This window comes from Hypanus sabinus, chromosome 7 (assembly GCF_030144855.1).
Source record: "Hypanus sabinus isolate sHypSab1 chromosome 7, sHypSab1.hap1, whole genome shotgun sequence".
Taxonomy (NCBI): domain Eukaryota; kingdom Metazoa; phylum Chordata; class Chondrichthyes; order Myliobatiformes; family Dasyatidae; genus Hypanus; species Hypanus sabinus.
In genome coordinates this window covers 164323331-164350617 of record NC_082712.1, presented here as the reverse complement: position 1 = coordinate 164350617, position 27287 = coordinate 164323331, and positions in this window count along the sequence as shown.

The following is a 27287-nucleotide window of genomic DNA, read 5'->3' as shown; positions in this document are numbered from 1 at the left end:
GCTGGTCTTGGACAGTGCCTCCCAATCACTCCACCATTGTAAAGACAAGAGGAGCAGCATTAGGGGAACCAAGTCATGCATCATTATGACTTAGTTTCTTCATTATCACAAGATTTTAAATTCTGAAGCTCCGTACTTGGCTAACTTCATTAGAAAGAAGGAAAATATGAGCCTGCAAACGCTGGAATCTGGAACAATAATCTGAAGGAACTCAGCAAGGTGAGCAGCAGAAGGTATTCTGGGGGGAGGGTAGAAATTGTCAACATTTGCAGGTCAAAGCCCTGAGTCCTGATGCACTGACAATTTCTTTTCACCCATAGAAACTGGTCAATCCACTGCATTCTTCCAGCAGATTCTTTGTTGTATCATTGGAAGGAATATGCCTTTTTGAGTGTAAAAGATTTTGCAGATGCTGGAAATCCAGGGCAATGCACAAAAAAGCAGGAGAAACTCAGCATGTCAGGCAGTATCTATGGAGGGGAATTAACAGTTACTGTTTCGGGCCGAGACCCTTCATGAGGACTGAATGAAGAGCCTTGGCATGAAACATCGACTGTTTATTCCTCTCCATAGATATTGCCTAAACTGTTGAGTTCCTCCAGCCTTTTGTATGTGATTCTTGAAGTAAGTGACTTAGCATTACATTCTCAAAAGCAATTCGCCTATAACACATAGGAGTAGAATTAGGCCATGTAGCATGTTGAAATTGCTTTGCCATTTGATCATGGCTGATTTATTTTCTCTCTCAGCCCCATTCTCCTGCCTTCTCCCTTGAAGCTATGACGCTCTGACCTATCAGCAGCTTTAAATTAAGGATAGGCATTAAATGTCGCTGTTTTTTTCTGTGTGGGAGGGGTGGGGAATTTTGGAGTTTGCAAGTTTTGCTTCTTTTTCTTTTTCATGCCAGGGAGAGGGAGGAGTTGATGTCATTCAACAACTCTCATGGTATTTTTGTATTTCATGGCTAACTGAAGAAGACCACTATCAGAGTTGTATTGCACATGCATGCTTTGACAATAAGATGAACCTTTGAAATGCTGAGCTTGCTATTAATTCCCATAGCTTTCTACAAATGGTAATCTAAACCAAGCAACTGTGTTATGCAATTCCATGGGACTGAACGCCCTTCTTTCCATTTTGTTCTTGAGGTCTAGAAATCACAATGTTGGATATGAGTGGAGCATTAAACTGCCCTGTCACTATTATTTACTCTCTCTCATATGATTTATATTTCTCTAGTCTCTTGTTTTTGAAGAGGAATGATGTTATGTTCTGTGATTTATAATGTGGTGCATGTTGGCTTAAATTTCTCCAATTCGATCAACACATACCATTTATTTACCTGATTTTTTCATTTAACACCATGATTGTTTTATAATCTAATATCAGGATGTCCAGTTTGCATTGCACAGTGATGAAAAATGTCTTAACTGGTGGGTTCTACAGATTGAATTTTGAATGGAATAAGGCAGGTTTCACATTTGCAAACATGCTGCAGCCCCGATGACTGTGGAGGATTTACTGGTTCTACGTTAGAACGTGGTGCGACTCTCAATGATCCTCAGTTTAAAGATGCTCCAGTGCCTCAAGAGCTGAGCAAAGTCAGCTTCCTACTTAGCATGTGGTAGCTTCATTAGTTTAATGTGTGCACTCTGGTCGGGATGATGTAATGACCAGAAAGAAAAGGCTGAATATTTTTTTCTCGTTAAGAGTAATGCTTCTTTGGAGATGACTCAGCTGACACAGTCTGGTCACTGCTTGTATGAAATCGATGACTATGCCAGTCTGTAGGACAGAAATGTTCTGTTTGCTGATAGGATCTGCAGCTAGAAGCGTTGCTTATAATGTATGGATAGCTAGTCACTTCTCTGTGCAGAATTCTGTCTAAAGTACGATCAAATGACACATTGTACTTTTTGCGTTAATTTGGTGTGAATAGATGTTCAGTCATTTCTTTACTGAACTGTATTCAACCTATCAATTATTCATCTTTGATGTTTTGCACTCCTGTTAACATAATTGACTATCAAACTTATGCTGAGTGATAGTTAATTGCTTTTTCCTGTTGAATATTTAAATACATTTGACAACAAAGTTGTTAAAATGAAGAAGCTGATGGCTAAAAATGATCGGTGGGAAAAATTACCCGGTGTTTTCTCTGAACAGTGGAGCACATGATTTTATAAATGATGAGCATATTCCAGGATATTTTTAGATCCACTGAGATCACATCACACAGATGCATATTTGTCCTGATGGCAGTAAGTCACCATAAGAATACACATCTTTTCAAAGTTCAAAATCAATTTTATATTTAAGTACATATATGTCACTATATATAACTCTGAGATTGTTTCCTGTGAGCATACTCAGCAACTCTGTAGAATAGTAACAATAACAAGATCAATGAAGTGCAGAAGACAACAAACTGCAAATGCAAATATAAATAAATAGCAATAAATAATGACAACATGATATAAATACTTCCCCAAACTTTGCAGGCTACCCACACACAGATACTGTTCAGACTGTGATCAATGGTCCTACCCTTGGTCGTTTGTTCAAGAGGCATGGAAACATGCCTTTATAGCAACCATTCCAACCCAATTCTTCTTCCCATAGGAAAACATTTTGTCTTTGTCTGGCTACCTTCACTGTGAAGAGGCAAGCTGGAGACCTTAGTGGAATGAATTGTTGAACACCTCGATGAACATCTGTAGCCATTGCAGCTAAACGCCTAATGTCGTTTCTCTTAGAAGGGTGTGGAGAAAGATGCATTGGGCTTGTGTCATAGTTCATCCTGAGCAGCAGCATAACAGAGGACTCTTTGATCTACGGGTTATTCTCAGGGACACGCACACAGACTGACTGTTGGAAGATCATCAACTTGATGAAAGACACTTCCTGGTCAGTTGAAATATGTTGGTCTGCTAGCAGATAGAGTTGTCCACAGAGGAATGTGACCCACTGGCATCACTTAGCACGATGCCTTCTCCCATCAGCGTTCTGGAACATTGACGCCCCTTTAACTGAGTGTGTTTATGACTTCTGGATTACCATTTAAAGAATAATATTTTAAATGTTAAAATTTAAAGAATAAAATTTCAGTGAATCTGATCCTCTTCTGCTTCAATCATTGAGCAAATTAATGCTTATTCAAAAACAGAGCATTAGAAGAACTCAGCATGTCAACCAGCATCTGGGGAGGCAAGAGGTGTATGACAGCATTTCAGGTCAAGATCCTACATCGGGGTGAGAGGGAACAGGAAAGACTGTCAGTATGTAGTATGGAAGGGGAAGGGTCTAGGTTAGAGGCTGGCAAGTGATAGGTGGATCCTGATGGGGAGAAGATGATGGGCAGATGGAACAGAGTGGGGAAGGGAATGGTGGGATGGATGCTGGTAAATGATTTGTCAGCCAGATAAGAAGGAGGATGATGAGTAATAGGAACCAACTGAGGGGAGGTGTTGGGAGGGATGAACAGAAGAAGAAGAAAACTAGGTGGATGGATGGATGAATGGGAGTTAAACACACACACACAAACAGACTTGAGATGTCTCTTCCAGACAGAACATTGCCTGGGGTGGTGGTAAACGCAGAAGTGATAGTAACATTGAAGAGGGATTTGGACAGACAAATGCGCCTTCTTACTGACTTCCGCTAAGGTGGCAGAGCTTTTGGATGCAGCGGCCTCTCAAAAGCCAAGCAAATGTGTTTTTGTCTTTTTTAAATGTTTGTTTTTACGATCACAGGATAATGATGGTCATTAAGCAGCTCACTGATGGGGTAGACACTACAGGAACAGCATTTCAGCCCACGATGTCTGCACTAACTATAAGGTCTACCTTAAGACTATGGCCCATTATGAGGTTTACCCTGTCAGCGAGTTGCTTGTTGGAAAAGATGCAGACCACGTTACTGTCGGCTACATGAAGGCACTGGAGTCGGTGCGCAAAGGCAGTGTGCAGTCCACTGCGAGTGATTATCTTTGATGTTTCTTTTGTGATCACAAGCCCCTGTTTGGCATTGATAATGTAAGATGCAGCAAGACCGTTTTCCTTGTTTGTTGACAAGACAGACGACAGTGAGCTGCGTGGCCTCGGTTGAAGCAAGGACTAGGCCTCAAGCTGCAGGCTTGCCTATTGCAGCAGTCCAGGAGAAGAGATGCTCATGCTGGCATCCATCCTGGGTTGGGGCTGGGCCCTCCCATTAGTGCTGCCTCCGAGTGTTTGATTGGTGGAATGATAAGCTGGATTGCACATGTACATTCATCTGTGGACTGCTGACAATTGCTTATTTTTGCAAAAAAACACCCATGCACCATCAATTTACAGGCCATCTCACTCAGGGGCTTGGGCTGTGTTATATTTTTTAGTGTGACTCCATGTGGTACTGCTATCTTATATGTGGTATATGTGCCTTGTGCTATGTATGGCCGTTGGTACTGTGTTTTGCACCTTGGTCCTGGAGGATTGCTGTGTCGTTTGGTTGTATTCATGGGAATTCATTTAGGGTTGATTGATAATTGAACTTGAACAGGTGCGGAATGGAGGGATATGTATCATTTATAAGCAGTTGGGATTAATTAGATGGTGGGAATATATTGATTGGCTGCTTCACAGCCTGCTTGGAAAAACCAATGCCTTTTGAATTGAAAATCTAACGAAAGGTAATGGATTCGGCCCCATACATCATGGATAAAGGCCTCCCAACCATTGAACGCATCTACATAAAACATTGTCGCAGGAAAGCAGCATCCATCATCAAAGATTCTCACCACCCAGGCCCTCTCACTGCTCACTGCTGCCATCAGGTAGAAGATACAAGAGCCTCAGGACTTGAACCACCAGTTACTACCCTACAACCTTCAGGCTCTTAAATAAAAGGGGTGACTACACTCACTTGCCCCATCATTGAAATGTTCCATTAACCAATGATCTCACTTTAAGGACTCGCTATCTCATAATCTCATGTTCTCGTTATTTATTGTTATTTACTTATATTTGCATTTGCACAGTTTGATGTCTCTGCACTCTGGTTGATCTTTCATTGATCCTATAGTTACTATTTTGTAGATTTGCTGAGTATGCCCATGAGAAAATGAATCTGTGGGCTGTATATGGTGACATATGTGTAATTCGATAATAAATTTACTTCGTACTTTTTGAACTTTATGGTTAGCACAGACATGATGGGTGAAAACGCTGTTCCTGTACTGTCCTATGTTTTAGTGTTCAAAGAAAACATTAATACATAGAGAAATATAAGTAGACAGTAAAAGTGGGCCTGAAATCCTCAATGCTCACTTATAAATATCGACATTGTTGAGATGGCGGAAGCCATTTTATAATGCTAGAGGGGAGAAAATTGATGGATTATAAAAGCATTGTGTTGTGGTTCATGTTTATAATGGCTGATACTACATTTTCTGAGAGGAAATGTTATACTAATGCACTCATTCCTTGAAAATGGAATTGAAGGAAAGGTAATTTATTTTCCTGTTGAAAAGTACAGAACAGAGCTGTGATCTGTATCTTATATGGTTGCTTTTGTTTTGACATTGCAGCATTATGAAATGACCAATTTTATAAAATTGCTATTTCAATTTTCCAAAATCACAAGTATTATTACAACCCTTTTGTCTGTGTTTTTGGGAGTAATTTTAGCTAATGACTAGAACCTATTACTGTTAACTTGGACAAAGGTGCTATGACAGAAGATTTTGTGGTATGGATAACCATCTTGCGTAGCAAGGTGCTTAATTTTGCTGTCCTCACTGGTATCATGTGATAACAGGAAAAAAGACAGTCAGAAAAAGATGGGGTTCCCTCAAACTATGAGAGGCTGGTGTTTTTAACAGATCAGAACTCAAATTGTTATGAACTACAAAGTGATGGAATCAAATGGTGAGTTATTTTAATTGAAGAATCTACTGAACTCTACAGTGGGAAATAAATGACGTCCCTTAATGTGTCAGTTCAAGGCTGAAGCTGGTTCTAGTCCCTGTTTACAGCAGTCAGCATTTTTATTGTATAGATATGTGGCAATTATATATATATCTTCTCCTTTTAAATTGTGGCTTTTGCTTCTGCAGTAATGTGCTAGGACAAAGCATCTCCATTATCCCAGGAGACAGTTTTTTTTCCCTTACTGAAACGTCAAACCATCACCCAGCTCCAGACTATACACGAATTGCCTTTTCCTTTTAGTGAACATCCTAAAGCACAGCCCCAAGCAATCTGGCAGTATTCATACGACCACTTTGCTTTCCGCTACAATGATGACCTGAAATGGGAGCCTCCTCTACACTGAATGGACACTTTATTAGGTACCCTCCTGTACCTAAGAAAGTGGCCACTGAGTGTATGTTCATGGATTTCTGCCAGCATCCACATCAATTTTTGATGTGTTGCGATGTTGTAATGCTCTTCTACACACTACTGTAGTGTGTATGCTATTTGAGTTACTGTTACCTTCCAGTCACAGCGTGGCCATTCTCTTCTGACCTCTCTCATTAACAGGGCATTTGCACCCAAAGAACTGTTGCTCACTGGATGTTTTTTTATTTTTCGCACTTTCCCTATAATCTCTAATGACTATAGTGCATGAAAATCCCAGGAGATCAGCCATTTCTGAGATACTCAAACCACACCACCTGACACCAACCATCATTGTATGGTCAAATTTCTTCCACCTTCTGATGTTTGGTCTGAACACCAACTGAACCTTTCGACCTCTCCTCTGTGTGCTTTTATGCATTGAATTGCTGCCACATGATTAGCTAATTAGATATTTGCTTTAATGAGCAGATGTACAAGTCAAAGAGTCAGAGAACACAACAGCACAGAAACAGGCTATTGAGCGCATGTAGTCTGTGCTGAACCATTAATCTATCTAGTCCCATTGATCTACACCCAGATAATATCCCTCCATACCCTTCTCATCTGTGTACAGTGCCGATCCAAATTTCTCTTAAACATTGAAAACGAACCTGCACTGGCAACTTGTTCCACACTTTCAGCACCGTGAGAGAAGCTGTTCCCCCTCATGTTCTCCTTTCAGCCTTAACCTGACCAATAGTTGAAGTCACACCCAATGTCAGCTGAAAAAGCCTGCTTGCATTTACCTTATCTATACCTCTTATAATTTTGTATAAGTCTCTGAAAATTCCCCACTATCTTCTATGTTCTAGGGAAAAAAAATCTGAAGCTATTCAACTTTTTCTTATAACTTAGGTCCTCAGATCTCTGCAACATCCTTGCAAATTTTCTTTGCACTCTTTCAATCCTATTACATCTTTCCTGTAGGTAGGTGGCCAAAACTGCACACAGTACTCCGAAATAGGCCTCACCAATGTCTTGTCCAATTTCAACATACCATCCCAACTCCTGTAGTCATTGATTTATGAAGGCCAATGTGCCAAAAGCTTTCCTTACAACCCTACCACCTATGACACCACTTTTGAGGGATTATGGATCTGTATTCCCAGATCCCTCTGTTCTACCACACTCTTCAGTGCCCTACTGTTCACCATGTAAGAGTTACCCTGGTTGGTACTCCCAAGTGCAACACCTCACAGTTGTCTGCAGTAAATTCCATTAGCCATTTTTCTAGCTAGTCCAGATTGCATTGCAAGCTTTGATAGTCTTTCTCATTGTCCACTACAGCCCTAATCTTGGTGTCATCTGCAAGTTTGCTGATCCATTTAACCACATTATCATCCAGATCATTGATATAGATGTCAAACAACAATGGACCCAGCACTGATCTCTGCTGCACACCTCTAGTCATAGGACTCCAAACAGAGAGACAACCACTACTACCACTCTCTGGCTTCTCTTGCAAGCCCAATGTCTAATCCAATTTACTATCTTGTCATAAATGCCAAGCCACTGAACCTTCTTGACCAACCTCCTGTGTGGGACCTTGCCAAAAGACTGGCTAAAGTGCATGCAGACAAAATGCACTGCCCTCCTTTCATCAACTTTCCTGGTAACCCTCAAAAATCTCCATAAAATTGGCTAGGCATGACTTACCATGCACAAAGCCATATTCACTATCCCTAATCGGTCCATGTCTGTCCAAATACGTGTATTTCCATTCCCTTAGAATACCTTCCAATAACGTTTTCACTACTGATGTCAACTCACAGGCATATAATTCCCTGGCTTATTCTTGGAGCCTATTATAAACAACAGATCAACATTATCTATCTTCCAACACCTCATCCATGGCTAAGGGTTTCTTATAAAAATGTCTTTGCTTGGGCCCCTGCAATTTCAGCACTAGCCTCCCAAGGGTCTGAGAGAACACCTTGTCAGGCCCTGGTGACTTATCCACCCTAATTTGCCTCACAAGAGCAAACACCTCCTCCTCTGTAATCTCCATGATCTCGCTGCTGCTTTGCCTCACTTCTATAGACTCTTTGTCCATCTCCCGAGAAAATACAGATGCAAAAATCCTTTCAGGATCTCCCCCATCTTTTTCGTCTCCATGCATAGATTCCAACTCTGATCTTCCCGAGGACTAGTTTTTCCCTTGCTACCCTTTTGCTTCTAATATATTTATAGAAGCCCTTACAATTCCCCTTCACCTTGTCTGCTAGAGCAACCTCATGCTGTCTTTTAGCCCTCCTGATTTCCTTTGTAAGCGTTCTCTTGCATTCCTTATACTCTTAAAGTACCTCATTTGTTCCTTCCTGCTATACCTGCTATGTGCCACCTTCTTCTTCTTAACCAGGACCTCAGTGTCTCTCACTAAACCTGTTATCCTTGCCTTTTATTCTAACAGGAACATAGAAACTCTATACTCTCAAAATTTCACTTCTGAAGGCCTCCTACTTACCAAGTACACCTTTGCCAGAAAGCAATCTGTTCCAATCCACACTTGCCAGATCCTTTCTGATACCATCAAAATTAGAATTTCTCCAGTTTAGAATCTCAGCCCGAGGCCCAGACCTATCCTTTTCCATAATTATATTGAAACTAATGGCATTATGATCACTAGATGCAAAATTTTCCCCGACACAAACTTCTGTTGCCTGCCTTTTCTCATTCCTGATTAGGAGATCCAGTATTGCACTCTCTCAAGTTGGGACTTATATGTACTGAAAACATTTGACAAATATTTTCCCATCCAGCCCTTTCCCAATATGGGAATCCCAATCAATATGTGGAAAGTTAAAATCACCTACTATCACAGCCTTATTTTTCTTGCGACAGTCTGCAATCTCTCTGCAAGTTTGCTCCTCTAAATCTGTTGGGCAGTCTGTAATATCACCCCATTGACATGATGATGCCTTTTGTATTCCTAAATTCTGCCCGTAAAGCCTCAGTGGATGAGCTGTCCGGACTGTCCTGACTGAGCACTGCTGGGACAATTCTCCTGAACAGCAAGGCCATCACTCCTGCCCTGTCACATCTAAAACACTGGAATCCCAGAGCATTGAGCTGCTAGTTCTGCCCCTCCTGCAACAAAGTCTCACTAATGGCTGTAGTGTTATAATGCCATATGCTGATCCATGCTCTAAGTTCATCCACCTTTCCTACAATGCTCCTTCCATTGAGCTATATGCAGCTCAGAACATTAATCCCACCAGCTTCAATAAAGGGGCGAGTACCGAGTGTATATTCCGCACTAAAGCCCCCACTCACTCCCATTCAACCTCTGCATGGCTAAATACTCTCTCCCTGAATCTTTGTTCAAGTTGTGAAATACAATCAGAATTAACTTGATCAGAGGTGGGTACTGCTGCACTTTTCATGCAGTCAGATGTTATTTATCCATGAACAGCAGGCATTATTGACAAGCCCAGTGATGCTCATCCGCTGAATGCCCTTGGATACGTGGTGTGTGGGAGGGGGTGATACTTCCTTGAATCGCTGCAGGCTGTTGGTTTGGATGAGCATTCAACCATCCCTGGGAATTGTGCGGGAGTACCCTGACTGCAAGTTATCACTCCGTTGTCAAGCAAAAATACAATAAAGGCAACATACCATTCATTTCCTTGAGCTTCATGTCAACAGAGAACACATGCAAAAGACTGGAGGAACTCAGCAAGTCAGGCAGCATCTATGGAATTGAATAAATAGTCAATGCTTCGGACCGAGACCCTTCATCAGGACTGGAAAGGAAGGGAGAAGATGCCAGAATTAAAAGGTGGGGGGGAGGGGAAGGAGGTTAGCTAGGAGGTGATAGGTGGTAGGAAAGGCAAAGGGCTGGGGAAAAAGGAATCTGAAAGGAGAGGAGAGTGGACCATAGGAGAAATGAGGCCACCCTCCAGGTGGAGGAACAACACCTTATATTCCTTTTGGGTAGCCCCCACCCTGATTGGTGTGAATATTGTTTCTCATTTCAGTAAAAAAATTCCCCCCGCCCTCCTCTTTCTCAGTTCCCCACTGTGACCTCTTGTGGTGAACTACATATATCTGTCTGGACACGCCCCCTGCTGACTGCTCCTGTGGCTCCTCGCACAGACCCCGGTATAAAGGCATTTGAGGCCTGAGCCCGGCCTCTCAGTCTCCAGGATGTAGTATGGTGGTCACTCACTGCTTGTTCCTTCTTCCAGTCAATAAAAGTCGATATCTCACCTTTACGTCTCAGAGTGAGTTATTGATGGTGCATCACCTCTTAGCTCTTCTCACCTGCACATCATCTTCCCCTGAGTCCCCTCCTTCCTCTCCCTCTCCTATCGTCCAGCACTGACAAGAGAGCTGGCCAGCAGTGTCCAGCATGCCCACCGCGCCTCTGTTCTCTCCCACACTGCCTCTGACGTGCATTTTGATGCATACTAGCATTTTCCCGCTATATTTGTCAAGCTAATAGTCTTTAATTTCCTTGTGTTTGAGTTTATAATTCCCTGCTTTCTGTCCCTCTTTTTTAAAATAACATTCCTATATTAACTACAGTCCAGTCCATGGGTATTCATCTGGAGTCTCAAGCCTATTGGAAGATGCCAACCAATGAACCCACTGTCCCAGGAATGGATTTATTCTCCTTGAACTTAATCAATATACCATAGCATTTTTTAAAAATTAAAACTAATTTCTTTCAGTTCCTCTCTCTTCCTAGACCGTAACACTAACATTTTCTGCAAAGTTATTTATGTTGTCCTTTGTGAATTCAGTTCCAAAGTATTTTGTTCAATGGTTCTACCATCTGCCTATTTGTTTGTCTGTCTGTCTGTCCTTAACCCCCAAGCCAGTAAGGTTTATCAACACCTCCACCCACTAACCCACTATTCCACATCCCCCAACCACCACTATGTTATCATTTCTTGTCAGACATCTTATGTAGAGGCACTACTGTGTCTTTATAGACATATAATCAATGTATGTATATAATCTATCTTATGATTTATATTTATTGTGCTTATTATTATTGTTATTGTCTTCTTTATCTTATTTTTTTGTGTGCTGCATCAGAGCGACAGTAACAATTATTTCATTCTCTTTTACACTTGCATACTGGAAATGACATTAGACAACCTTAAATCTTTTGAGGCACAGCGCAACAGAAGACCCTTCTGGCCTAGTGAGCCCGTGCCACCCATTTATACCCGTGCATCCAATTAACCTTCTAACCTGTATGTCTTTGGAATGTGGGAGGATACCGAAGCACCCAGAGGAAACCCACCAGGTCATGGGGAGAATCTACAAACTCCTCACAGACCGTGATGGAATTGATCCCAGGTCGCTGGTGTAATACCGCCACGTGAACCACTACACTATGTGCTGCCCAAAAGTATTTATGCAGTTGTTCCACAAATTCTGTTTCCCCATTATAACTTCCATATCTTTGATCATGAAGGACCTGCATTTGTCTTCTCTAATCGTTTTCTCTTTGTGCATCTACAGAAATTTTCAGTCAATATATACGCACTGCTAGCTTACCCTTGCACTCAGCTTTTTCCCTCTGAGCCCTTTGTTGCTGTTTGAACTGATGCCAGTCCTTAGATTTGTCATTTTGCCTGGTCAATTTGTATCCCATTTCCTTCTGTCCAATACTGTCCCTAATTTCCCTTGATAACCACATTCCAACATTGCCATGGTCAGGAAAGATTGAATTGTTGTCATCAGGACAGTGTGGTGGTCAGCATGACACTATAACAGTTCAGAGCATTCCGGAGTATGGGGTTCAATCAATTCCGGTGCCATTCTGTAAGTAGTGTCCGTTCGTCCTCCCTGTGGAATGTCTGGGTTTTCCTCGGGTGCTCTGGTTTCCTTCCACAGTTCAAAGACAAACCGGGTAGGTTAATTGGTCACTGTAAATTGTCCCGTGAATAGGTTAGGGTTAACCGGGGTTGTGGGGTTGCTGAGGTCGTTTGGCTTGAAGGGTCAGAATGGCCTGTTCCATGCTGCATCACTAAATATAAATAAATGAATCAATAAACAACTTATTTAATTTTCTATAATTACCAAGCCATCTATCAATAATGCTCTCCAATCTTTCTTCGCCCTACCATTGAAGTTTCCTCGATTTTGATTGGGGCCCTTATTGTAGAATACATTACGACACTCTATCATCTCCAAGGGGCCTTACATTACAAGATTGTTAATTGATTCTGGAATTCCCCTCCCAATGGTAATGTGACTCATTCAGTTAACCCAATCTATGTGTAAATGAAAGTCATCCATGATTACAGTTGTCCTCTTTCTGTACTGTACATCCAATTTCCTGTTAAATGCTATATACAAACTGCTGTTTGAGGGTCTGTAAACAGCCACCATTTACACTTTCTGCCCCCTTGATATTTCTTCGATCTCCCCATGAGATCCCATATTATCCAAGTTAATATCCTCCCTCGTGGTTATGTTAATCCTCCTCTTTAACCAGCTACCCTGCCTCCTCGTGCTTTTCCTGAATATTCAGTAACCCTGTTAGGCAGCTGCCATCCTTGGTCCCCTGCAGCAATGCGTCCATAATCCTAATCATATCATTCCCCTTCCTATGTGTCTGTGGGATTAATTCAACCGCTCTATTGTGAATGCTCTGCATGTTAACACACACAGCCTTTAGGCTTGAATTTTTAACAGTCTTAGTCCTTTTACCATTATCCTGCACTGTGGCCTTGCTTCTTGCTGTTCATTTTCTGGTCCTGCTCGAATGCTCTTCCTCTTTGAGTCCTTTTTAGGTATAGAGAGATAAAGCATGGAAACAGACCTTTCAGCTGACTGGAGTTCATGCTGGTGATTAACTACACATTTACACTAATCCTTCATTTTAATCTTCTTCTTGTTCTCCCTGCCTTCTTACCAACTGTCCCCAGATTCCACTGCTTATCTATACACGAGAAGCAATTTGCTGAGACCAATTAATTTTACCATCCATGCATCTTTGGGAAGCGGGGGCACCCAGAGCAGAGCCACAAGGTTACAGGGACAACATGCAAAATGCATATGACAGTGCCCGAGGTCAGGACTGAACCCAGGTCTCTGGCACTTTCAGGCTGTAACTGTTCTAGCTCTGCCGCTCTTTTGATAAATGTGTTTATTTATGCTCGTTCCCTCTTCTGTCTTTTGGCATTTTTATCCTTCTCCCCGTCAGTCTAGTTTAAGTCATAGTGACTACTCATTCTAGATTAGGACATTGATTCAGTTTGTGCCTGGATATAATCCATCCCGTTTGTCCAGATCTCACCCTGCCCTGACTTTGTTCCGATTCCCTGGGAAACTTGAGGTTCAAAACCAGAATCACTGGCATACGCCGTGAAGTTTGTTACCACCATGTGTAAGGCTGGCTTTTTTCATTTATCTTCCAGTTCCTTAAATCTAAGACCATAAGACATAGGAGAAGAATTAGGCTATTTGGACCATGTAATGTGGCAATCACTTTACTCCACCCCTCCCATGGATGTTGAACACACTGAATTCCTCCAGCAGGCTGTTGTTCCAAGATTTGAGCTTCCACAGTCTCGTGTCTCCCTTGGTTTTACATCCCTGTTCTGCCTATCCCATAGGATTTCTCTTTACCTTATTGACCTTTATTCACATTATCCACCTACATTGGAAACAGATGCATAAGACCATAAGATATAGGAGCAGAGTTAGGCCATTTGGCCCATTGTGTCTGCTCCACCATTTCAAAACGGCTGATTCAATTTTCCTCTCAGCCCCAATCTCCTGCCTTCATGCCCTGACCAATCAAGAATCTATCAATCTCTTCCTTAAATATACATAAAGACTTGGCCTCCACAGTTGCCTGTGGCAAAGGTTTACACAGATTCACCGGTACATTTAAGATAGGCACATGGATGATGGAAGAAAGGAGAGCTTGTGGGAGGGATCTTGATGTTGATCTTAGAGTAAGTACATTGCAGGTTGAAGGACCTGTACTGATCTATATTTCTGAGTATGCCAGGGAATTTAAAACTTACCTATGCAACTTGTCCTCATAAACTAACCTTTTATGCTTAATTCTATATTCTTCATTCTTACACATTTAACTTGGACCATTGCTCCAGTCCTCCACGGCCAAAGTATCCTTGTGTGAGGTCAGTGTCCTGCACGTGACTCCATCACTACAAAGACAATAACTTTATGGAGCTGCATCAGAATTTTGGACGGTTCAAAGTCCTGCCTTGTGGTTTCCACAATTTTCATTCTCACTCCCAATGAAAGCACAAAGAACTGAAGGAAATGGAATAAAATGTTCCCTTCAGGGAATATTATGTATTTGTCATAAATTTTAGCCCTGGTCCCTGAACCATTAATAACAAGGAATGCTAATATGTAACATTTGTTTGGCATTGTAGTGATGAGAGCCAGTGGCTTAAGGCAGTCGGGAAGAAGGACTAATGTGAATTACCAGGGAGATGTAGTTACCCTCGCTGCCAGAGGACAGTGAAACCAGGAATCTGTGTGTGGGTTAACAGAAAGTCGTTGTGAAGTACAGCATGCAAACAAGCCTTTCAGCCCATCAAGTCCACACAGACCATTAACTGCCTATTTAAATTAACTATATGTTAATCAAGGTTGAATCAAGGAGCACAGGAAGTGTATTCATTTAGGTTAGCAGGAGAAATTGATAGTAGCAGAACATGACATTTGCAGTGGCCATGGGATTGACTTCAGCTCAAAACTACCGTGCCGCGACAGTGGCTTCTGGGGCGGCCTGGTGAAGGAAGCCATTGAAATAAAGCTAGAGGAAAAGAAATTTAACAAAGGCAAAGGTCCTGCTCTAAGTAAGAACTGGAGTTCGATTGTAAACACGATGGGACAGCGGAAACCAGATTGGATGAGGACCAACCAATCAGGAGGGAAGGTGGCGGGGGTATAAATACCACCGGACGAGACATGCCCAGGCAACATCCCTGATGAAGATGGCAGTGCTTGTCATTGAAACATCAGTTAAAATCAATGCCTGTACCTGGCTGGAAACCCAAGAAGAGTTTATTCATGTATGTTAATCCCTTTGTTTTATTCTGCCCATATTCTCATTGACTATGTTGGTGCCAAAAGTACAGCAACACTTGAGGTCTGCCCAGTACAATCCTTGCTGATTTGAGGTGGTGCCAACAATGCATTTCACTCTGTTTGAATATACATCTGGCAAAATATGTCTTTTTTTTTCACCCCAGTTATCCCCTTGGTTTCATAAAGACATTTGCATAATGCCTGGCATGTCCTTTTCATCATATACCAGAGGTAATTTACAGCTGATTTCTGAAGTATTTCTGAAGCATGTTTATAGTGTGCAGAGTTTTTCCATGAGTTCCTGCAGTTTGCAGTATGAGAGTGACTCGTACCCATGTTAAGTGTTGATGGTTTAAGATGGCGCTACTGAAAATGGAAGACAACTGACCGGTGGTTCATAAAGCAAGGAATGCTACTAAATACTTCATTAATAACAGTTTTTCTGTGGAAAATTGTGGTAAACCATCACCGCAAACAATGAAGGTGTGAACAAAGGCAAGGCTGACTTGAGGATCAAACAGTGTGGGTGTAAGGCAAAGTCAGAGAAGGGCAAAGTGTATTTGAGATGGAGTTGGAGGGAGAGAGTGGAGAGAAGTTGGAGAGGAGGAGCTTCAGAGTCCAATTACACTTTCCATTCAGATTGTAATGTGCCCTTCAGCCATAAGAAGAAGAATAACCCCTAACTGGGCAGTGGAGTTATCAGGGCACCACCACGACGGTGTTTCTGTAGCAAGCTATTCTTGTTTTTACGAGGCCGAGTTGCTAGCTCGACACTCAACCCGACTTGGATTCGAACTTGGGAACCTTCGCTCTGGAATCCGGCGCTGATATTATTGCACCACCAAGCGGGACTTCAGCCATAAGATCAATGAGACGGGACTTGATAGAGGTCTACAAGATTATGGGAGGCATAGATAGGGTGGATAGTCAGTACCTGTTTTGCAGGGCACCAATAGCAAACACCAGAGGGCATATGTACAAAATTAAGGGAGGGACATCAGGGGTAAGTTTTTTACACAGAGGGTTGTGAGTGCCTGGAATGACTTGCCAGGGATGGTGATGGAGGGTAAAACATTAGGGGTATTTAAGAACCTCTTGGACAGGCACATGGATGAAAGAAAAATGGAGGGTTATGGGGTAGTGTGAGTTTAGTACTTTTTTTAAGGATTATATAGGTCAGCACAACATGGAGGGCTGAAGGGCCTGTACTGTGCTGTAGTGTTCTATGGTTCTAAGGCTTAAGATTGTTTAATGTCATTTCCTGTACACGTGTAAAGGAGAATAATTGTTACTCCGGATCCAATACAGCACAAAAAAACCTACAAAGATAAAGAACACAATAATAATAATTTTTAAAAAAACACAATAAATATAAATAGTTAAGGATGCTATGTAGCCTCCTGGCTGATGGGGGTGGGGCTAGCCATTGTAGAGCCTTCCTGTCTGCTGCAGTGCAGTTTCCTTATCAAGCAGTGTTGCAGCTTGTTAGGATGATCTCTGCGGTGTATCTGTAGAGTGACGTGAGTATGGATGAGCTTAGTCAAGCTCTCTTCAGCCTGCTCAGTAAGTAGAGGTGTTGTTAAGCTTTCCTGACTGTGTAGGATGTGTTCTGGGACCGTGAGAGGTTGTATGAGATATGCATTCCCAGGAGTTTGAAACTGCTTACAGTTTCCGCTGCTGTGTTGCTGATGTAAAGAGGGGTGTGAGTTCTCCTGAAGTCAATAACCATCTCCTTTGTCTTGTTGACGTTAAGGAGGTTATTAACCTGGCCCCAGGCCTCGAGCTCTTCCACCTCTTCTCTGAAGGCTGTCTCATCGTTGTCGGTGATGAGTCCCATCATTGTCATTGATGAACTTGATAAAGTGATTACTTGTTTGTTTGGCATATCTGAGCAGAGTGTACAGCAACAGGCTCAGCACATGGCCCTGGGGGGCACCCATGTTGAGGATGATGGGGGTGGGGAGGAATGGCTGTGCATCCTGACTATCTGTTCATTAGGAAATCCAACACCCAGCTGCACTGTGATGTATTTAGACTGAGGAACAGGAGTTGGTCACTAAGGTCTGTGGGACAATAGTGTTGAATGCTGAACTGAAATCCAGAAACAGCATTCTGACATAAGTGTCCTTGTTTTCCAGGTGTGTCATGACCTGGTGCATGACAGATGCTGTGGTACCTGTCAGTTAGCATATTGGTGAGTGTCCAGGGTGGCAGGAGTGGAGTCTTTGAAATGTGCCATTATCAGCCGTTCAAAGCACTTTATGACGATTGGTGTCGGTACCACTGGGCAGTAGTCATTTAGATCTGAAGGTGTGGAGTTCTTTGGTACAGGGATGATGGTGGCTGATTTGAAGCTTGTGTGGATGAGTGAAGTGTTGAATATGTACTTGAACAAGTCAGTAAGCTGCTGTGCACATTCCCTGAGTACTCAGCCTAGGATGTTGACTGGTCTGGCTATCTTATGGGGGCTGACTCTCTGTAGAGTACTTCTCACATTTGCTTCTGCTACAGACAATGGCATTTCATGCCTGGCGTTTTGTTGCATCGAAGTTGTTTAGACCGTCAGGAAAGGGGTGTCACTGGTACAGCTGACGCCGTTTCCCCTTGCAGAATCAGTGATGCCTTTGAAGCCAGCGATCGGTATTGGACAGGTGTTCCTGAAATCTTTGTGCATTGGGTGTTCTCTGCCATTTTGATGCCCAAGATGAAATTCACCTGGCTGCTCTGAGAGCTGTTCTATCATTGGGTCTGACGGTGGCACCCCGGGCTTTTAATAGGGGGTGAAAATCAGGTTTTATGCAGAGATTTCGTTTGGGATGTAAGTTCTTGAGGTATGAACTTAGTGATGTAGCCAGTGGCAGATAAGGCATATGCCTCAATTCCATAAAGAATTAGGCTGTTCACCCATTAAGTCTGCTTCACTATTGGATCATGGTTGTTTTATTATCCCTCTCAGCTCCATTCTCCTGTCTTCTCCCTAGAACCTTTGACATCCTTACTAATCCAGAACCAAGCAGCCAATAAAATATTTTTGAAGTGTTGCATTGTTAAAGTTGTTTGGCAATAGCTGATGAACACATAGCATGTTCTTGCAGGCAGAGTGTGATTATGCTTTTGTGATTGTTTGCTAAATACTGATCTTGATGTTAGGCTTCGTGAACCTGATTTCCTTCAAAATCGAGCCAAGAGATCTCTTGAATTCAAGATTTAATTATCATCCAACCAGACATGAATACAGCCAAGTGAAACAGCGTTCCTCCAGGGCCAAGGTGTGAAACACATTACCAACAGTGCATAGCGTACTGCACTGATGCACCATCAATAACTCACACTGAGACGTAAGGCGAGATATTGACTTTTATTGACTGGAAGAAGGAACCAGGAGTGAGTGTCTATCATACAATGTCCTGGAGACTGAGGCCGAGCGTTAGGCCTCAGATCTCCTTTATACAGGGGCCTGTGGGAGGAGCCACAGGAGCAGTCAGCAGGGGGCGTGTCCCGACAGGCACATAGTTCACCACATGCACATAGCATAAATAGTACCTATGGTTACGATTTCATAAAAATATGCAGTCACAAAGCACAAAATAAATATTGCAAGTCCTTGCACGGCTTGACTGTAGAATTGATTGTCCTGGACCAGCTTGTTCCTTCCACCAAAGGACAGCACCGATGGGAGAGGCCAGTCCCCAACCCAAGTCCGGATTCCAGCATGCCCTGCAGGCACTCTCCCACACCATCTCAGCATCTCCTCTCCTCATCGGCTGCAACAGGCGGCCTCTACTAGTCCTCGCTACAACCGAGGCAGTGCAGCTGCCCCACCCTCATCAGCAAACCGGACTTCAGTATTCTATATTGTCATTGCTCTCCATGCCACGTGGCACGGCAGGTGGTATCCTTGCCGCTTCTTCATTGTTTGTCTGGTTTTTTTATGAAGCCATTTCGCTAGCTCGGCACTCAACCCAGCAGAGATAGAAAGCGTGCAAGGAGCTGGCCGGTTTCGAACCTAAGACCACTCCCCTCAAAGTCCACTGCGGATGCCACTATACTAGCTGGCATAGTATTCTACATTACCAATGTCCAACAGGGTCTTGTGATCACAGTAAAAATGTCCAAGACAATCACTAACTGGGCACCTTCCAATGGTACATGACAATTCCAGGCAACAATGCTAGAATGGTATACAATAAGTTCAGCTCAGTCGCTATCAATCAAATCGCTGATGAGGTGTTGTTAGTATCTAGCAGTGACTTGCAATTGTTAATAAAAACTAACAAATATACCTTTGATTGGACCCAGCGTGGCTACTGTGGCCAAGTGCGATGGAAGTAAGATGGCGACGCACTCAGCCAGCTAAGAGAGCAACTTAGGAACAAGGAAGGTGTTGCCTCTGACAATGCAGGATTGTATCAGAGCTGCAACAAGCTGGGAGCCTCTAATGATCAGAGCAAAGCACCATTAGTAAAAATGCATTAAAAAAAAGAAACCATTTTAAAGAGCAGATCTAAATTTATTTGCTTAATTTTACATCAGATTGAAGAGAACATTAATTATTGGTGGTTCAGTGCCACTTCTAGCTTGTGCGCTGTAATCTATTAACCTAATGTTCATTCATGTAAGGACAAATGGCAGTGATACTCATACAGTGTTAAAATGCATTATTTAAGAGACCTGCAATGCCAACCTGATGGCATGAATATCAATTTTTTCTTTATAAAAAAAAATTCCCTCACCCTCCCCTCTTCTATTCTCAACTCAGGACTCTTACCTCTTCTCACTTATTTCTCCCCCTGGGTCCCCTCCTCCTTCTCTTTCTCCTACGGTCCACTCTCCTCTGCAGTCAGATCCCGTCCTCCCCAGTTCTTTAGCTTTCCTGCCCACCTGGCTTCACCAATCAGCTATCTCCTTACCCTCCCCTCCATCTTTCTATTCTGACGTCTTCCCCCTTCCTTTCCAGTCCTGAAGAAGGGTCTCAGTTTGAAATGTCAATCGTTTCTTTTTCTATAGATGCTGACTGATGTGTTAAATTCCTCCAGTATTTTGTGTGTGTTTCTAATCAGAGTAGTATCTAATTTCAGCTGCGCTCTCTGTGCCTTCATATTACATTGCCACTATCAGACTGTTCATAATTTGCTCTTCAGAAAGTCTCAAGTTCAAGTCTAGCTCCAGGACCTGTGTGCATGGATCTTGGCTGATACCTGAATGCAACAGGGAGAGAATGCCTTGGTTGTCAAAATTCATTTGTAGTGAAGCTGTAAATGGGGTTGCCCTATCTGATGTTAACTGCAGTTTTATAGATCCCTACCCTCCTCATCCGGACCAGTGGGCAAGATAGGTTGAGTGAGATAGGGCTTTACAGCAAAAGAAGGTGAGAGGTGGCTGATAAACAGAGGTGGTGTACAAGATTATAAAAATGATAGTGTGGATAGCCAGAGATCTTTTCCCATGCTGGAAATGGTTAATACAAGGGAGTATAACTTTAAGGTGACTGGAGGAATGTCGGAGGTAAGCTCTTTACTCAGGGAGAGGTATGTGCTTTGAACTACCTTCTGGGGGTGCTGCGAGAGGCAGATAGATTAGGGTCATTTAAAAAACAGGATGTTAGAAAAATGGAGGGCCATGTGGGAAAGAGGGGTCAGATTGATTTCAGAGTAGGTTAAAAAGTCGGCACAACATTGTGGGCTGAGAGGCCTGTACTGTGCTGTAATGTTCTATGTTTTATCCTTTCACATCAAGAATACATCATTGTTAATAGCCTTGTTTACCTTCAGCTGATGGGGAATTTCCTGTCTTGTAAAACAATATAATAGTCATCTGTTGGAATCTTATCAGTTTTAAATATCTAGTATTTTGTACAGAAGTAAGACAGTGCCTGATGAGTTGTCTCTAGTCATACATAGCCCCTCCTTAAAGAAGGAAAAACATTATATTGATGATTCCTGAATAAACCACCGTAGGACTTTGTTGTTGTTACTTGGTTTACCTACAGAAAGTAAAGAGTTACTAGAAAGTTGCCTGACTTAGAAGGCTTGAGCTGAAAGAACAGAATGAATAGGTTTTGCCTGTTTTTCCTGGAGCAAATGAGACTGAGATGAAACGTAATAGAGTTATATAAATAATGAGAGGAATAGATGGGTCGATAGCAAAATGCTTTCCATGGTAGTGTCTAAAGCTCAAGAGATAAGAGGGATGTATTGGAGTATTGGAGTATCACAGAATTGGAGTCTGACATGAGCTGCCCAAGGAGATGGTGAAGGAAGGAACTGTAACAACACTTAAGAGTCTGATAGTCAGGTACTTGAATGAGTAGGGCATAGAGGGATTACGATGGCAGAGTGGAGGTACGTCTCTCCTGTCTTCTGCTAGCCTAATCAAAGTGTGGCACCTGCTTAGCCCTCCTCACACCACTGATCAGGGTAACATGAAGCCATGGGAACAGGTGAGAGGGTGGTCAGCTGGTGTGAGTAGCTGGTGCATATCATAAGTCCTGGTTATGCAACAACTGATGCCCATGTTGTAATGAAACTGTCCAGAAGAAGGCATGTAGAAAAATTTGCTAAGAAAAATTGTGATTGCCTGTGTCATACAACGCTGCACATAGTGATGATAGAGAGATATGGAATTAATTCAGGCTAGTGGGATTAGTATAGATAGGCATGATGATTGGCATAGATTTGATGGGTTAAAGGGCATGTCTCCACACTGTAAACCCTGGCTCTGCTGTGAAATGCTATAACTGTTGACCTTACTGCTCATTAAATGGATTAATGGTGCCCCAGCTGAGGACTACTGAATGTGACATTGGAAAGAATATGCTCTGAAACTGCTCCGTGATTGGAGGAAGTGACAAGCTTCTGTTGTTTCTTCATCAACCGCGTGCAATAATCTCGTTTTGGAAAATAATGTGCAGCACAAGTGTGAATTTTCCTGCCTTCTTTTGGTCTGCAAGTCTCTTGTGCATTTAGTACAGAGATAAATGGATTTTTTTAGATAGTAGGAAATCAAGGTATGTGGGTTTAGTACAGGAAGGTGAGGCTGAAATAAACAATCAACTATGATCTAAGTGAGTTGGAAAGCAGGGGAAAGGGGTTGAATGGCCAACTCCTGCTTCTTTTTCTCATTCTCACTATTAGGGATTGATCAGTCCTTACCATTTTGTGGTTACTTCTCAGTCCAGGTGACATCATAAAGTGGAAAGTCTTGTCCTTCAGATGAATTATTCAACCAAGAGCCCTTCTGCTGGCTCTGCTGAAAGAAGATTACCTATATTTGTCAAGCGTACATCAAAACAGTGAAATGCATCGTTTGAATCATATTTGCGGGGGTTTTGCTGGAGCAGCCAGTAAGTGTCAGTACACTTCCGGCTCCAGTGTACCATGCCTAAATTAACCCGAGACTTAACTGTACGCCTTTGTAACATGGGAGGAAACTGGTGCACCTGGAGGAAACCAACACAGTCACGGGAGAACAGGAATAGATCCTGGTCGGTGATCACTGGTGCTGTAAAGTGATGGTGCTAACTATCCACAAAATGCTGGCGGAACGCAGCAGGCCAGGCAGCATCTATAGGGAGAAGTACAGTTGGGCTCTGGCCAACATCTATCCATTAGCAGAATTAATGCAGGTTTTCAGGCCAATGTTACTTTGCTTTTGGTGGGAGGCTGCTGCCTGTTAGTTCTTTGCCGTGTATACTGTACAAGAGAGACCACATTTCAAAAGACCATAGGACATAGGAACAGAATTAGGTCATTTGGCCCTTTAATCCACCATTCTATCATGGCTAATTTATTATCCCTTTCAACCCCATTCTCCTGCCTTCTCCCCATAACATTTGATATCCTTACTAATCATGAACCTATCAATCTCAGCCTTAAATATACCTAATAACTAGGACTCCACAGCTGCCTGTGGCAATGAATTCCACAGATTCACCACCCTATGGCTAATGAAATTCCTCCTCATCTCTGTTCTAGAGGGGTGTCTGACTATTCTGAGGCTGTACCCTCACTATAGGCAACAAAAATTCTAAAGAGCATTGGAGAATACGTACACAACGCTGGAAGAACTCAGCAGGTCAGGCAGCATCCATGAGAAAAGGGTAGCCAATGTTTTGGGCCGAGACCCTTCGTCAGGAAAGGGGGGGGTGGGGAGAGAGGACCGAAGCCCAGTAATAGAGATAGGGGAGGGGGTAGGGCCTAGAGCTGCCAGGTGGAAAACCAATCAGAGGAAAGATAAAGTGGGGAGGGGATAAGCATAAAAGAACTGCAAGCACAAATGCTACACCTGTCCCCACACCTCCCCCCTTACCACCATTCTGGGCCCAGACAGTCCTTCCAGGTGAGGCAACACTTCACCTGCGAATCTGCTGGAGTCGTCTATTGCATCCGGTGCTCCCAGTGCGGCCTCCTCTACATCGGCGAAACCCAGCGCAGATTGGGGGACCGCTTTGTCGAGCACCTACGCTCTGTCCGTCACAATAGACAGGACCTCCCGGTTGCCACCCACTTCAACTCTCCCTCTCATTCCCGTTCAGATATGTCCATACATGGCCTCCTCTACTGCCATGATGAGGCCAAACTCAGGTCGAAGGAGCAACACCTCATCTACCATCTGGGTAGCCTCCAGCCTGGTGGTATGAACATTGAATTCTCCAATTTATGGTAATTACCTCTCCCTCCCCCTATCCCAGGTCCCTCTCTGCCTCTCTCCCCTTTCAACTTTCTGCTTCTTTATCTCTACAGTTCTTTCATGCTTATCCCCTCCCCCTTCATCTTTCCTCTGATTGGTTTTCCAGCTGGTGCCTCTATGCCCTACCCCCTCCCCTATCTCTATTACTGGGCTTCGGCCCTCTCTTCCCCCCCCCCCCCCCATTCCTGATGAAGGGTCTCGGCCCAAAACGTTGGCTACTTTTCTCACGGATACTGCCTGACCTGCTGAGCTCTTCCAGCGTTGTGTACATATTCTTTGATCCACAGCATCTACAGTTGTATTTTTGTGTTTTAAAGAGCATTGGAACTCCCCGAAACATTTGTGAAAAGTCTTGCACATCAGCAAGTTCTTCTGGATAAAATTTTACCTACTTTTTTTGAATTCTGGAAGAATCCTACAGTTTAGTAACCAAGGAATAATTCCATGATCTAATGCTCCTGGTAGAATGAAGTTTCTGGAAAGTGCTTGCTGCAAAATTCTGTGAATGTTCTTCAAGCTTTAAATAACAGTAATTTAGGCCACCACACCTGTGAATTTGTCCCTTGATGAATACCCACTCAGCCTTCTACTTAACTTGCTGTCCAATGAATACATTATTATTCCAAACTATTGCCAAGATACTCTTTCTTCTGACCAATTGTCAACATACATAAAAGTTAGTTGGTACAGCTGGGGAAATTGTATCTAATCTTGAGAATCTATCTCATTTAACATTACAGACAATATTTTTGGATAGAGGTCTTCCACAGTGAAGACTGACTAAATACTTATTCAGTTTGTCTGTCGTTTCTTAGTCCCCTGTTACCACCTCTTCAGAGTCATTTTCCAGCAGTTCAATATCCATTCATACCTCTCTTTTTATCTTTATATATTTAACAAAATTTTTTGGTATCCTCTTTTATATTATTGGCTCGCTTACCTTCATATTTATCTTTTCTCTCCTTATGGTTTTTTTCTTGCATCCTGTTGTGATGGTATTGGGTTTGCTGACGGCAAAATTCTAAACTCGAAGAACTTCAGCCCTACCAGATATAAATAGCCACATTACTCTCACTGATAACTACCTAATCTCAAAGACTTCCCCATTTATTCACCATGGTGAGTTTAATTACCAATACCCACTGCTTGAGTGGGGTCCCCTCTCCCTACCAAGCTGACACAACACTTTAAAACACAGTTCATTTGTTTACAATGATACATGTTTAAAGCCACACCACACTCTTCTATCATATTTAAAGCTTCCAGAGTACTTTTATCTGAAACACTTCCAAGTTATAAACCACTTCTGAAACACAAAGGATTTCCAAAACACAGGTAAAGTTCCTATAAACTAAATATATGTTGCAATGATGCAGACAAACAACATGTCTGTAGCAGAAATTTGTTCAACTCGTCCATGCTGACCATAGTGCCCATGAAGCACAATTTGCTCAGTGAGTGGCCCTGATCTCACTGATCCTCTTTAATCCACCTACTTATCCAAGTGCCTTTTGAATGTTGCTACGTCATTGGAGGAAATCTCTTGTTATTAAGTACTGATGCCAGACAGTCTGACGGTTTGATGAATATTGGAGGGTGCCACCAGTATCCTAAATGGTATTTCTCAGAGTCAAGGAGGAGAAGAAGGGTCAGCCTCATCGCTAGCCATGCATTTGGTTCATAGAAACTCAACAGGAGTTGTGATTTGGGCACAGCTCTATTCATTCCACAAAATGCTGGAGGAATTCAGCAGGTCAGCCAGCGTCGATGGAAAGATCAAGACCCTTCATCAGGACTAGAAAGGAAGGGTATCACCACCCTCTGGTTCCACCTCCTTCCCTTTCTCCATGGTGCATCTCTTCTCTATCAGATTCCTCCTTCTTCAGTCCTTCGCCCTTTCTGCCTGTCACCTCTGAGCTTCTCCTTTCATCCTCCTTCCTCCACGTTCCTCCTCACCTGGCTTCACCTAAAATCTGCCAGCTTGTACTCCTTCCCTGCACTGCCCACCTCCTTATTGTAGCTTCTCCTTTCTTAACAGTCGTCATGATGGGTCTCAGCCTGAAAGGTCAACTGTCTATTCCTCTCTGTAGATACTGCGGATGGGATTCACCAGTCATGGCTGGCAGCTCAATTTGGAGAAGGAAATGTCTAGAGCTGGAGTCCTTTATGGCAGTCCTACATTGAGCTCAACGCTAACTGGCAACTCCTGCGATGCCACTAATGCCAGATTCTATCGACTCTGCCGTTCTCTTGTACTCATGGAGAGTAGGAGTCTGCCGCATGAACAACAGTTTGCTCTCCATGTTGTACTACCCTGGTTTGCGTACTGAGAGACGATGCAAAATCCATGGTTGATCATGACCAACAGAGGACCTCATAGGTGCTACCTGACCTGCTGAGTTCCTGCAGCATTTTGTGTGTGTTGCTCTGGATTTTCAACACTTGCAAAATCATTTGAATTTTTCATTCCTCACTTTATTTGCTCCTACTGAGGTACCCTATCCAATAGCTCAGCTTTTGTACGTTAGTCACAATGACATGCAAATGGAAATTGTTCATGCAACTAATGACTCAACTGAGAGCTACAATTTGTTTTTTACAAAAAGTGAGGGCCTAAAGCACTGACTGGCGATTATAGCACAAGTTTAAGTTTCTAATTTATTGCAGCAAAGTGTGTCATGGTGACAGAAATAAATTAAGATATTGAAATCAAGTTTACAATAAAATTAATCATTAAAGATTTTCATTCTGGTGAAGCAAATTAGGAGATGAGGCAAATGACAGATGTTAGCTGACAAAAGCTTTCAGGAAGTGTAAAACATAGCACTTGTTTAGTGAATTCTAGAAATTGTATATTTTGAGAACCGTTAAAAAGCAAACTCTACCTATAATACACTTCAAAGGAACTCTGGATTAGTTAATTGTTCCCAGCAAATGATTGGATTATAATAATTATAGTAATTTTTCAGTTACTTTCCATTTGAAGGGAGGAATGTAAATAAGCAACCTTGTTTGATTATACCATTGCTCACTCTTTGGTTGTCAGAAAGAGTGGTGCAGATGAAATCCAGGTTTTTTCTATTAGCTCTCACACTTTGTGAACAAAACACAGCTGTTTTTTTTTCATCTGTGGTTTAACTTTGAGGTTTTTAATATCAAACGTGCATTTTGTTGTCTATTTTAAGG